This window comes from Apodemus sylvaticus, chromosome 3, assembly GCF_947179515.1.
Source record: "Apodemus sylvaticus chromosome 3, mApoSyl1.1, whole genome shotgun sequence".
Lineage (NCBI taxonomy): Eukaryota > Metazoa > Chordata > Mammalia > Rodentia > Muridae > Apodemus > Apodemus sylvaticus.
In genome coordinates this window covers 159,796,369-159,808,538 of record NC_067474.1, presented here as the reverse complement: position 1 = coordinate 159,808,538, position 12,170 = coordinate 159,796,369, and the positions used below count along the sequence as shown (strand labels likewise).

Below are 12,170 nucleotides of genomic sequence, written 5' to 3'. Positions count from 1 at the left end.
TCTATTGGATGTTTCTATCACCATGGCTGGCCTTAGGAAAGACCTTTGAAGTGTTTATGGAACATCAAGAAAACCATTACATGGGGAAAGGTATGGCCTAGTTTACAGAAATCTGTATCAGAGTTTTAAAAAGGATTAGGTAACTGGCTCCAAGTGATCAAGACAATGAACCTTTATAAACATTGCTGTTTAGTAATCAATACCCATGACAGTGTATTCATTTTGGAAGGTTGCTGTCAGACTCTATTTCATGCAGTCAGCAAAGAACACCCATGCAATTTCTGCACAGGACATGAAAAACTACATGAATTGCCATGGTAGCTATTTAAGTTCTGAAAGTTGATAAGAAGAGAAATCCAAGAAAAATAAAGATTGTTTTTACATTGTTCTTTACAAAGTGTGCTAAACCATCAAGTTGAGCACACAGTAGGATTCACAACTAGTAGAAATTTAAGTCTTAAATTTCTTCAAGTTGCATTAACTCTGGTTGTGAGGTCTAGGAAAATTCCCTATCTATTAGAAGGTAAGATCATTTGTATACTACATTGCCACACTTATGGTTCTTCCAATGCCTAGGAAAGCACCATGATACAAGATTCCATGGAGGTCTGCAGGCTGTATTCATAGTAAGATGTTTGCAAACTTTTTTTAAACTACCATCTTACAGTGTATGTAGATGATTCTAATGAAGTCTCTGAATACTAAAAGAGATGGAATTTCAGTTGATCTTTTATTTTCCAATAGGTTATATTAACTGAGTTGATGGCCAAAATGGTTTCCTAAAGAGACCTAAAAATCCAGACTGGGCTGGGAAAGGGGCAGGAGCAGAGCAGGGGTGTGGAGCAGGGGTGCATTTTCTGACACCACTGTCACAAAAAGGACATTAAAAAAAAAGGAGTTGTTTTTCACAAACTGACAATAAGTCTTCATTGCTAACAACAGGACTGATGCAACTCATTGTATATGAAGATGTCTAAGTGGTGCCTGCAAGAACATTGACTCTTATGTTGCAGTGCCCTCCTTATGGGAAGGGGCTTTGCAAGCTTCACAAAGTGAAAGTGTGGTTGAGTGTTCCATGGGGCTTTGTAGTATATCTTAACTTCTGACTGTCAGGAGACCCTTTTCTTCAGAGCTGTTAACACATGCACTGGGAATACTTTTCTATGAGTGCTGCAAGAATTTCATTGACAATAACCCACAACACACCCGCAACCAGTAATGAAATATTTACAGTGTGGTATTGAACTACATTTCTTTTTTGTCTCATGGATTGTTACTCTGCCACACCTAGTGTTTGCAGAGACCCCCACACATATATCACCTAACCAGTAAACATCAATCATATTCTTTCACATTCTGACTAACAAACTCAGGGTTGAACACAAAATCTCTTCCCCTTTGACAGTTTAGTTTTTTGAGGTTTTCATTTATAATGAATGACCCATAGATAATATTCTTTATCAGCACCCAGCAAAATGTTTCACAGAAAAATGCAGAAAAACAGAACAGAAATGTGAGACTAGAATTTGTCAGATACAAATGCTAATGCCGGCATATGAAATATTAATGAATTTCAGTAAAATAAGACTCTGAAATCCAAAACCTCAGTCAGTTTGACCAAAACAGTAGGTAAAAAAAATCCCAGTCTATGCAACTACAAACATGGTTTGCCTCACTATAAAATGACTGTTTGTATGGCCTGAGAATATCAAGGAGCCAAGGAAACAGAAGATGTGGGAAATGGGCAGAATGTAGGTGAGGGTGTGGTTATTGGCTTTCCTAATGGAAGAGCTTTGGTGATTCACAAAACCCCCAAGAATCAGACCTCTGAAGGCAGAAAATCATAGAGGCACAGGCAAGAGCCAGTCTCAAAGGGTCTCCATAGGCTAGAGCTGTCACAGGTTAATGGACACAGTAGTAACCCATGCTCTGTGTTGGGTACCAGTTCTCTGGACACTTCACACACAAATAAACATGTGATAGAGAAAAGAAAGCATCATCATTGCATCTTCCACATTTACAGGAGAGTTTCAGGCACGGTGGAAGAAACTATGCAACATCTACTTCCTTTGCACCTAAGGATGTAACTGAAGTCCTTGTGGCTCCACAACCTTCTAATTCAAAATTCCCATCATCTTCACTGATAAAAACTAAGAATTATATTTTTAAAATTTTATTTACCTATGTGTGGATGTTATTAATGTTGCTAGAAAACCACATTTCCTTGTATCTGAAGGGTTCAGAACACAGGTGCAGTGTGTTATTACATCCAATTCTGGTGTAGTCTGGCAGCAAGGTTGTGGGGAAGCTGTGCAGACTAGATACTGGGAAGCAGTGTGGAAGGCAGCCTGCTACATTGTTGGAGTGGTTCCTGATGGGAGGGGGAGGGGGAACCCTCCTGCATGATTAGATGAGTTTAAGAAAAAGAAAAAAGAAAAACAAGGAATAATTAAGCAAGCACGGAAGCAAAAGTCAAAAAACAATAAAAATTGCTGTAAAAAATTGGGAAGCTAAATAATTGAAAGGGCCCGAAGGTGGGTGTAGAATTACAGGAAGCTGCAGAACATTAGGCGAGTCCAGAAGGAGTGGCTCTGAGGAAGGATGCCTAAGTGACAGGAAGCTCCGCCCTTCCAGAATTCATTAGGTGTCTTGGCTGCCTCGTGGTCGGGAAGTCTTTGTTGGAGACAAGTGCCTAGTATTTGCGGAACCTGAAAACTTCCTTAAGCTGCAGTTGCTGTGCTCACCTCCTAGGACATTCAGCAGCCTGTCACCTGCCAGGTCAGAGGAGCTGTTGGGCTGGGAAAGGGGCAGGAGCGGAGCAGGGGTGTGGAGCAGGGGTGCATTTTCTGCAGCCACTCTCACAATTGTGTTGTGGGTATCCTACCATTATCAGGAAGTTTGAGATCCTATTAACTGGGGATTATGATGATGTTTTAATTAATTTTATAGTTGCCAGAATATTTTTCTGAAACAGCCACATAGATCCTTGGCCGTATCTGCCGTTTGTATACTAGGAGGGTTTATTTACAAAAAAGCCCCTAATAAAGCTCCTCGAATTCACATTCATTCAGGCTTTCTTAACTCCCCTGTTCGTCCGTTTACCATTTCATTTCCCTTTCTCCAGGGAATTGAATAGGTATCCCAAGAGAGCTTTGCAGATATTTTTCATATGGGGGACTGGTGCAGATTTGATTGAATTAGAAAATTTTCGTTATAAAACACCATCACATGGGAGTAAATATTAACATTAACCAAGCAAAATTATACTCTCCATTAATTTAACACTGAGGTATATGCAGTTTTTTATGTAATTACAACATTGGGAAATGTGTCTTCATAGGCTTAGTTATTAATGTTACACCTTAGCTTTGAATGATAAACGAAGACAGGATTGCTGCCAAGTACTGCTAAGGAGAAGTTGTTGGTTCTGTTAACCCTGAGTGTTGCCAGAGAAAAACCAATTACACTATTTGGGCAAGCTTTATAACTTTTACTTCCTGACCAAGAGAAGGCCTTTGGTCACATGCTACAGGTGATTTTATAGCCATCGGGTTTCCTATGAGGCTTTATTACTTTCCAAAGACATGCAACCTGCAGCATTGCAAGAAGATACTTATTTGGGGGGCTGGAGGTGCTTAGAGGATACATTTTGGCTTTTTAGTATGAGGGAGGAAGCAGTCAGAGTATCTGGTTGGGTACAGACTGAACCAGGTTCTAGAGGGGGAGGGTTATTGTGGATTAGCAAGGAGGGTGGAGGGGCTGTGCAAAAGAGGAACCAGGAGCCAAGACAATGCTGAGTCAACAAAGTTTGCACTGAGATGTTAATAGACTCTCCAGTTAGCCTTTCCTCCTAAATTTCTTTGAATCCTTCCAAGGATTACAGAGCATCCTGTGAGAGGATACTATCAGGCCAAGAAGTTTTCTTTAAGTATAGATTAAAACAAAATTAGACAGCTCCTTTGAAATAATTATGATTGCTCACTTACTTAAGAAAAATGTCTCCTTGGTTCATGAAAAGCACTCTGGCCTTGCACATTCATGGGTTGTTGAGTTCTGCATTATGGACTTCATGCAGGTGTGGGAATGCTTAGACCCTGCACTCAGGGCTGTTTTTTTTTTTTTTTTTTACAAACCTCTTGTTGGAGAAGTTCAACCATCTGCATTCATTGTGCCACAATATGTTTTTTATATTCTTCCTTGCTCCTCTTCTGTATTGCTAGGGAAAAGACTCTGGATTTGTGTTAGTTATGTGACTGACTCTCACATCTCTAGGGTAATCTGAAATCCTCAGATAAAAAGAGACATTTTCATGATACCTTCTCTTTCCTTCATGTTTATCATTTTTCCTAGTGTTGGAATCTTTCATCTTTGTCTTATGAAACGTTCCAGATTCTTTCTGATCAATATTTTCCCGTTTTCAGGTCTCTATATGCTCCAACAAAACTGCATAACTATAAATCAAAGGTAAGAGCCCTGAATGGAAAAGGCCAAGGAGTCTCAAGGATCCAAGTGTGTTAGAAGGATTGAACTAAGGGTCGGTTGGGGCTCATGTGTCAGTAGAAGGAGGACATGAATTTGGTTTTATGAGATTCTATTTCATCTATGATTCTGGAAAATTTCACTAAAAATATTATTAGATGTGATGGGTATTTCCCATGGTAGGCAGTGCAGACATCAGTCAGTTGATGTCAACTTTTGATTAGTTTTGAGTCTCTGAATTAGTAGCTGCCCATTGAAAACAAAGTTTCTTTTAGCCAGACTGAAATCAGGATCAGGCAATGGGTTTGACAAGGGCCATTTACACATGAAGCAAGTATCACTAGTGTTTTCCCTCCTAGGGCCTCTGAACTTCCTTATTGGATTTTAACAGATTATCAGTTTAATCTGTATTTTTCCCCCCTGAGGAACTAGCTGGGCTGATCTAGAACAAGAAAATCTTCTGTTACCCACAGAGCATCTTGCCACCAGGATACTAGTAGCCATGCCTTACCTGACATATTATGATTGTAGCACACAAGATACAAATCTGGCTATGGTCTTTAATAACTCTGCCTCCTGCCTCAGTTTGCATAGCAGTTTTTGACAGACACTGTGAATGCTACCACCATAGGCTCCATCCAGGATTTTTGTTGACAATGTGAATGATCTGATCTAAGTTGTTTTTCTCCAGAACATGCATTTGCTTTTTGAATCACATATTCTGTCCAGTCTAAATGATATTTAGTCCTTCAGTTGTGTTCTCACTGATGCACTGTGTTGAATTATTCCTGATTACAGTAGAATAATTACTGTTGATCTTTTCTCTACTATTTGGTTGAGTCTCTTTTCCTTAGTATTCTGAGGTATATTTCTTTATTCTTACATTCTAGAAAGCTTTTATACTAAGCAGTATTAGATTTTCCTCAGGGCTGTAAAGTAACTTTTATTTCCCAATTGTAATTATTGTCTGGCATGCTTACTGCCTCTATCCATTTACCTAGGCTTAGGCCTGAAAGACTCTAGCCTGTGTACAATCTTACCTAGACCTAGAGTGTTTTCTGTCTGCTAAATTTCCTGTAATCCCAGCACTCTGGGCAGAATTCTGAGTTCGAGAGAATTCAGCCTGGTCTACAGAGAGGACAGCCAGGACTATACAGAGAAACCCTCTCTCTAAAAAAAAAAAAAAAATCCAAAAACAAAAAAAAAATATTTTGTCAGTTTATTTATGTAGGATTTCTTCTTCCTGAACTGAAAACCAAGATGAACAAATAATGTTCTTCAATTATGTAGATATATGCTTTATCTATTCTTACTTCTACCAAGTATTTTATTGTGAACTCCTTTGATGATTGGTCAATGAAATTTTTCTTTGTGAGATTGTATTCTTTAGGATTTGTAATCTAGAAGGTTTGCTGACATTGTGAGTTGCAAAGTATGGTTCACATTGTTCTCCGTTCCTTGTGTGGGATAGAGGTTCACTGTGTTGTACATGAGGAATATTTCCGAGTTTTCTTGTATCCATTCATTCTTCGCAAGATATATCTTATTTCCTATGACCTCAAGAAAAATGTATGCCTTATTCTTTTGTGCTGATTTTCATCAGTTTATTATCTAGGTAGTTTTTTGACTTAACAAACATGTCTTAATGTATTACTATGTTCAAATGTACCTTATACACTGTCAATAGTAGTAGCTACTTTCAGGATTTAACATTACAGTTGCCAGTAATTTTCTCTCAGGGCTTCAAAAATATGATTCCATGCTCTCCTGATTTTACTCTATGGATAAAGATTTAGTACTTGTGTATGCTAATGGAATGTTGCATATTTGATGGTAAGGAATAGGTCACGAAACTGAAAAGGGATGTACACTGTTACAGCACTTAGATGTGACAGTGGGCAGATAGATCTGGGAGTCCATGAATCCAATCTCTGAGAGACTTTCCTAGGGAATGCTAGGCTAGAATGCTGTGGTCTTCTAGTATTCAAGAGTCCCAGTGTACGAACACTACACAATTCTATTTGAGTTTATCTACTTTAAAAAGATTGTGATAAAACCAGTGGTAATAAATGTTGACTGGAAGATGCAAAAGTGTGGAATTTCTATTCATTCTATTCAGAATCAGGTGTGTATTTGAGGAAATGTCAGTTTTAAGATTAAAGTCGAAGCCCTAGTGTTCATATAGATTTCATGGTGGAAGTGTGTAAACCCATGGGTTATTCTTTCCATTCTAGTATTTGTTCTTTTTCAGTCTCCATGATGTGGAAGATGTACTTTTCACATGATACATATAGAAAAGGTCATTACTAGAGCAGAAATTTTTGATCTGTTGCTAGTAGAAATGTCAGCAATACTCAGCGTATATGTTACAAGAAAGAATCATAAAGTGAAATGCTTTGAAAAATGTCCTAATTACTCCCTGAAAATTCATGTATTCCTTTGCCCATTTTTACTACCCACTTGATGCTGTTTACAAATGCCCAGGGCATCAAGTTTTACATATTTTAAATTTATAATAGCATTATATTTTCCCCTGCATCACCAATTTCTTTTATTTTTATTCGATATATTTTTATTTACATTTCAAATGATTTCCCCTTTCCTAGCCTCCCCACTCCCAGAAAGTCCCGTAAGCCCCCTTCTCTCCCCCTGTCCTCCCACCCACCCCTTCCCACTTCCCTGTTCTGGTTTTGCTGAATACTGCTTCATTGAGTCTTTCCAGAACAAGGGGCCACTCTTCCTTTCTTCTTGTACCTCATTTGATGTGTAGATTATGTTTTGGGTATTCCAGGTTTCTAGGTTAATATCCACTTATTAGTGAGACCAATTTATATTTTAGAGAAATTCCTGTTGTCAGTAAATTTTCTACCATATGAATTAGTGATTGTACTATTTTTTCATGCATATCGCAATTGTTGGAATATTTACAGAGAAACATTCTGATAGAATATTCGCATTATCTGGTTTCTTTGCTATTGCAGATGTTGCAAAGCTCCTAGAATTTATTTTAATCTGTGCTATGTAAATCCCTAGTGTGTCCCATCCCTTGTTATTCATGTTTTCATTACATCCCTGTTTCATGTATGTTCTGAGGCAGGTTTTGGATGGGTCGCCATGCTGTCATATGTTCATAATTCTATGTTCATGTTACATGACAATATGTGTTTCCATAACTATACTTCCAGCTTTCTTAGACCCTGGCCTATGCCCCCACTGTTGGCTTTTTATTCAGCATTATCTGAATGTCAGTTTTCCTTTATAAACCATGTTTTTTGATTTAGGCTGAAAGCACCACCATGGTATTGTGTAGAGAGAACAATTTCACATATCCTCTATTTCTACATATAGCAGTATGTAAGTTATATATTCACTTTTGGCCTGTAATCTTTTTGGTTTTTTGAGACAGGGTTTCTCTGTGTAGTCCTGGCTGTCCTGGAACTCACTCTGTAAACCAGGCTGGCCTGGAACTCAGAAATCTGCCTGCCTCTGCCTCCCAAATGCTGGGATCACAGGCGTGCACCACCACGCCCCGCTTGTGCCTGTAATCTTTAGAGTGATTTTGACCATCTTCAAGTGCCATATCTGAATTTCTGTTGTAGGCTGACCTCATTTCAAATCAGTAAAGTTTCTGTTACCTACTTGTCGCTACTACACTGGTGAAAATACATTGTAAAACAGGTTGGTATTACAGAACATGTGTTTGCTATCTAGGGAGAGTGATTAATGACTCCTTACCCCCATAAAGATATAGCCTCCTTACAATCTTATCTGGACCTCTGAAATTTGCTGCTAAATAAGCTCCCCCTTTCTTATTCCTTCTCAACTCTTCACTGCCTGGTTCAACTCAGTTGTTCAGACTCAAACTCCTCTCCCAGCTGAGTTAGTCAATCTGGTTCTTCTCTAAGACACTGAATTGCTCTGCTTGGCCTCAATCTTTTCTAATCTTCTGCCTCTGGCTCTTTCTCTTGCTCATTTTGTCTTTACCTGTGTCTAGCATGTTCTCTCTTCCCTTTAAAACACTTCCAGTAAAACTGTTTCCTTCTCCCTCTCTGTTACTCTACCCTGTCAACTCTACTGTACTGCTGTCCATGAACTCTCCTGTATTCCTTTACTATTCTCTTCTTTCTGTACTGTCTTTCTCTCCCCTAAGTACCTTGGCTTTCCTCTCTTTCCTCATGAGAGTTGAGCATATCCTATTTTGTCAAATCTTTCTCTGATTTGTCACCTTTTTTGGTACCCAGTTGTATATCACTTTCAAACATGGGTGCTTCCTTCTACATACTTTCCAACCTTCATCATTTGGGTTTGAAGTGACTATTAAGGGCTTGACTGTATTCCAATCAGAGTGATTGTATGTGTGTTGTTGGGCAGAACCACACGCTAAGTAGAAACAGGTTCAAATATCCCAACGTAATTTTTCTTTCACTGAGTCTATATCTTTGGAGTTTTATGTTGATTAGTTTTGAGTGTTGGAACTATCTTGCATTCTTGATGTAAACTCAGCTCTCCTTCCATTTACATATAATTTAGTGACAGTATCTGTGTTTGTATATATTCTGGCAAATGCTCTATAATTTCCTTTGCATATATTTGTGTCTGCTTAACTGCTTAGGGTGTAGAGGTAAACCAACTTTGTATGACATCTCTGTAATGTTCCTCTTCTTTGTGTTTTATACAATACTCTCCTTTTGGCATTATTATAAGGTTTGCCTAAGGAAATGAGAATTCCATGCTAATGTGTCCCGTCCTCAGACACTGTTAGAGGAATCTCTTCCAACTTCAGCTTGTCCTTGATGTGTAGCACACTTTTGTAATGTAGGAGGTTGATATTTTTTCACTTATTTCTCGAACTCATCATGTCTTTTTCAGTTTTAATGGATTTGTGTATAACTCTCTAGAGTATTGCATAAGATAACAGTGGTGTCATTATCATACATTGCAGTGTCCCCTTTTCAGCTCTAGCTCTCACACATATACAAACATTCTTTTAGTTTAAATAAGCTGAATAATATTTTGTTAGGACTTTAGTGTCTTCAGAGAAACAGGTCTGTTATATTGAACCATTGTATTCTCTTTGAGTGTCTATTCATTAATTTCTACATGACCTGATTAGTGTCTTTCTCTGTACTACTGTAGAATGACTCCTTTTCATGCTTGAAATCCCTCACTTACAAAATTATGTGAAAATGCCTTTGACAACCAGTGTCTCACTGCCAAATTTCTCAATGCATCTTTACTACCCCACTTATGTGCAAGTGTCTTTCCTGACTGCTGGCACTCACCCGGACACTCTATGAAAGTATCCTTCAGGCTCTATGAATTCTGTCCCAATGTTTATTGATTTTTGTCTCCACAGCGGCTAATTAAGAATTAAAAATGTGACTCTGCAGTTAAGGGCCCTTCTTACCACATTCAGGTTCAGTTTCCTGTAACTGTCTGGGGACTTTTCTTCCTTCCAGAACTCTTTTTCCAGAATATCTGTTATGGTTGTCTGATTGCTATAGCTTTTGCCTTTCTGAAGTCTACAGAGCTACATTCAGGCAAAAATAATGTTTCATATAAAATTAAACTACATGTTATTTAGAAATTATAAATGATCTGGAAGTATTGCATAGGACACAAGAAACAGTATAGGAAAGAGTATGAGAGGAAATGTGAAGCCTGAGTATGTTACAGGAAAGCTGACCCTTCTTCATATGAACATTTTAACAATTAGGAATGATCCCTATGTATGATAAAAATGTTTTGTATCCATGAATCCCAGATCTGGATACTATTATCTTTTCATTGTAATGTGAGAAAAGAAGATTTAGCATATCGAGGATATATTTAGGTATGAACTTTTATGAGAAGGCACCCTAATTGTGCAGGAATTTATAATACAAGAAAGTGCTGTTATCCAGCATCCCCTCAACCAAGAAACCTATTATAGAAGGAAAGTGAACTGTATCAGATTCCACCATTTCCTTAATGTAAAGTATAACCATGGGACCCAGATCTTAATACTCACCACTGATCACTCAGGTGTGATGTAGAAAGAACATGCTCCCACTCTAAATAGTTCACAGTCATTAAACAAGACTCATTTATTAGTAAAATAAATTGGATTATATGTTACATGTTCAGACATGGCTGAGATTTGAAGAGCATTTGTTGTTCTTGCACAGGACCAGGATTGGGTTTTTAGCACCACACCATGTTCCATAACTAACTATACTTCCAGTTTGTAGGAATCTGACCTTCTTCTCTGATATCCATTGATACAATGAATGCAACTGAGGCACATGCATACACATGCAGGAAGAACATTCACAAATAAAGCTAAACAAAATAAAATAAAAATGAACAAATTCAATTTTAAAATTGTGTAAATACAGTTTAGAACAATAGTATGACATGCTGTTGCATATGTATGGAAGGTCTTTGCACAAGGCTTAGGCAATTGAACAATTCTTTAGCTTATTCACTTAAGACTCCATGTTTTAGCTACTAATTGATCTGCTTCTTGGAAGCTTGTAGAGAAAGCAGGAAGAAGGCAGATGTAAGAGAGCTTATAATCACAGGGAAAAGGTTAAAAGGATGCTCTTTGGTTCTTTAAGGTTCTGAACATTAATTTCTCTCTGGCACTCAGTAGCTAGATTCTCCTAAACGCCCAACATGATCAGTGTGTATTAATGTTGCCTACCATGGTTTAGCAATCACATGAAGTTTTAAACAGACTTTTATGAGTTGAATTGTAACATTCTACCTTGTAAATAGGTTCACATAAGTTTCAATTGATAAAGGATCTCACAAAATTTTGCACGCATGGAAAGCAGAAACAAGTTCATCTTGAAGGAGGAGTAAGTTACAAAGCAAGAGAATGGTTATAAGTAGACATAATGACAAGTTTATCATATTGAAGAAATATATGATATTTGCCATGTAAATGGAGCCATTGCATGATGTGTTTTTCTGCAACAAAGTACAATACACATGGGAAATACAAGCACTGTTTCTGCAGGTTGAATGAAATAAAATGGATTCTAAGTATGTTCTAACACCTAGAAATACTGACAACACTTTTCAGACATTTTTTTAACCAAATCTATTTATTTATTTATTATATGTAAGTACACCGTAGCTGTCTTCCGACACACCAGAAGAGGGGTCAGATCTCATTACAGATGGTTGTGTGCCACCATGTGGTTGCTGGGGTTTGAACTCAGGACCTTCAGGAGAGCAGTCAGTGTTCTTTACCGCTGAGCCATCTCACCAGCCCCCTTTCAGACAGGTTTTAAGCATTCTGATCACTACCTCTATGTTGTATCATGTGGTTTATATCAGTAAGAATTTTCTACAGATATTGTTGGGATCCTGTGCTGAAGACTGCTTCTCAAAAGCATTATGGAATGTCCTATTTACTGACCTTGTTCTCTTTTATTGTTTAAGGTAGAAGGCTCTCATGCTCCATGCTTTCCCCGTTCCTGTAGCCGTGTTTCATGCAGGTTGAGAGTCTGAAGAGCAATCATAGTAGACAGAGGTGGAGAACCTGCTTTGGATTGGAAAGTGTCCTAAGCAGCTAATGGGAGTGCTGCAAGAATGACTTGGAGTTATTGATGGATGCAAGCTGACAGCTCTGTAATCTGCTGGAGACCAGTCTCTAAACAGCTCTTCTTTGCAGATAGAAGGTACTTTGCCTAAGCTACTTC

The 12,170-nt window shown here is 38.1% G+C and overlaps 3 protein-coding genes across 8 annotated transcripts in view; 2 read left to right on the top strand and 1 right to left on the bottom strand.

The window, feature by feature from the left end:
- Positions 1 to 12,170, top strand: part of LOC127681614 (zinc finger protein 665-like) — a 233,961-nt gene that overhangs the window by 70,287 nt on the left and 151,504 nt on the right. The gene's annotated exons all lie outside the window — the stretch shown is intronic.
- The window catches only part of LOC127681600 (oocyte zinc finger protein XlCOF6-like), a 1,434,619-nt gene that overhangs the window by 1,327,231 nt on the left and 95,218 nt on the right, over positions 1 to 12,170 (bottom strand). The window lies entirely within an intron of this gene.
- The window catches only part of LOC127681615 (oocyte zinc finger protein XlCOF6-like), a 988,257-nt gene that overhangs the window by 939,407 nt on the left and 36,680 nt on the right, over positions 1 to 12,170 (top strand). Inside the window, exon 2 of one of the 6 annotated variants that reach the window (XM_052178086.1) lies at positions 4,422 to 4,464. The exons of 4 other annotated variants lie outside the window; for them this stretch is intronic. The gene's annotated coding sequence lies outside the window, so the exon portion shown is untranslated. Of the gene's footprint in view, positions 1 to 4,421; positions 4,465 to 12,058; positions 12,150 to 12,170 lie in introns of those variants that run through there. One more of the 6 variants, XM_052178085.1, reaches the window with a different exon arrangement.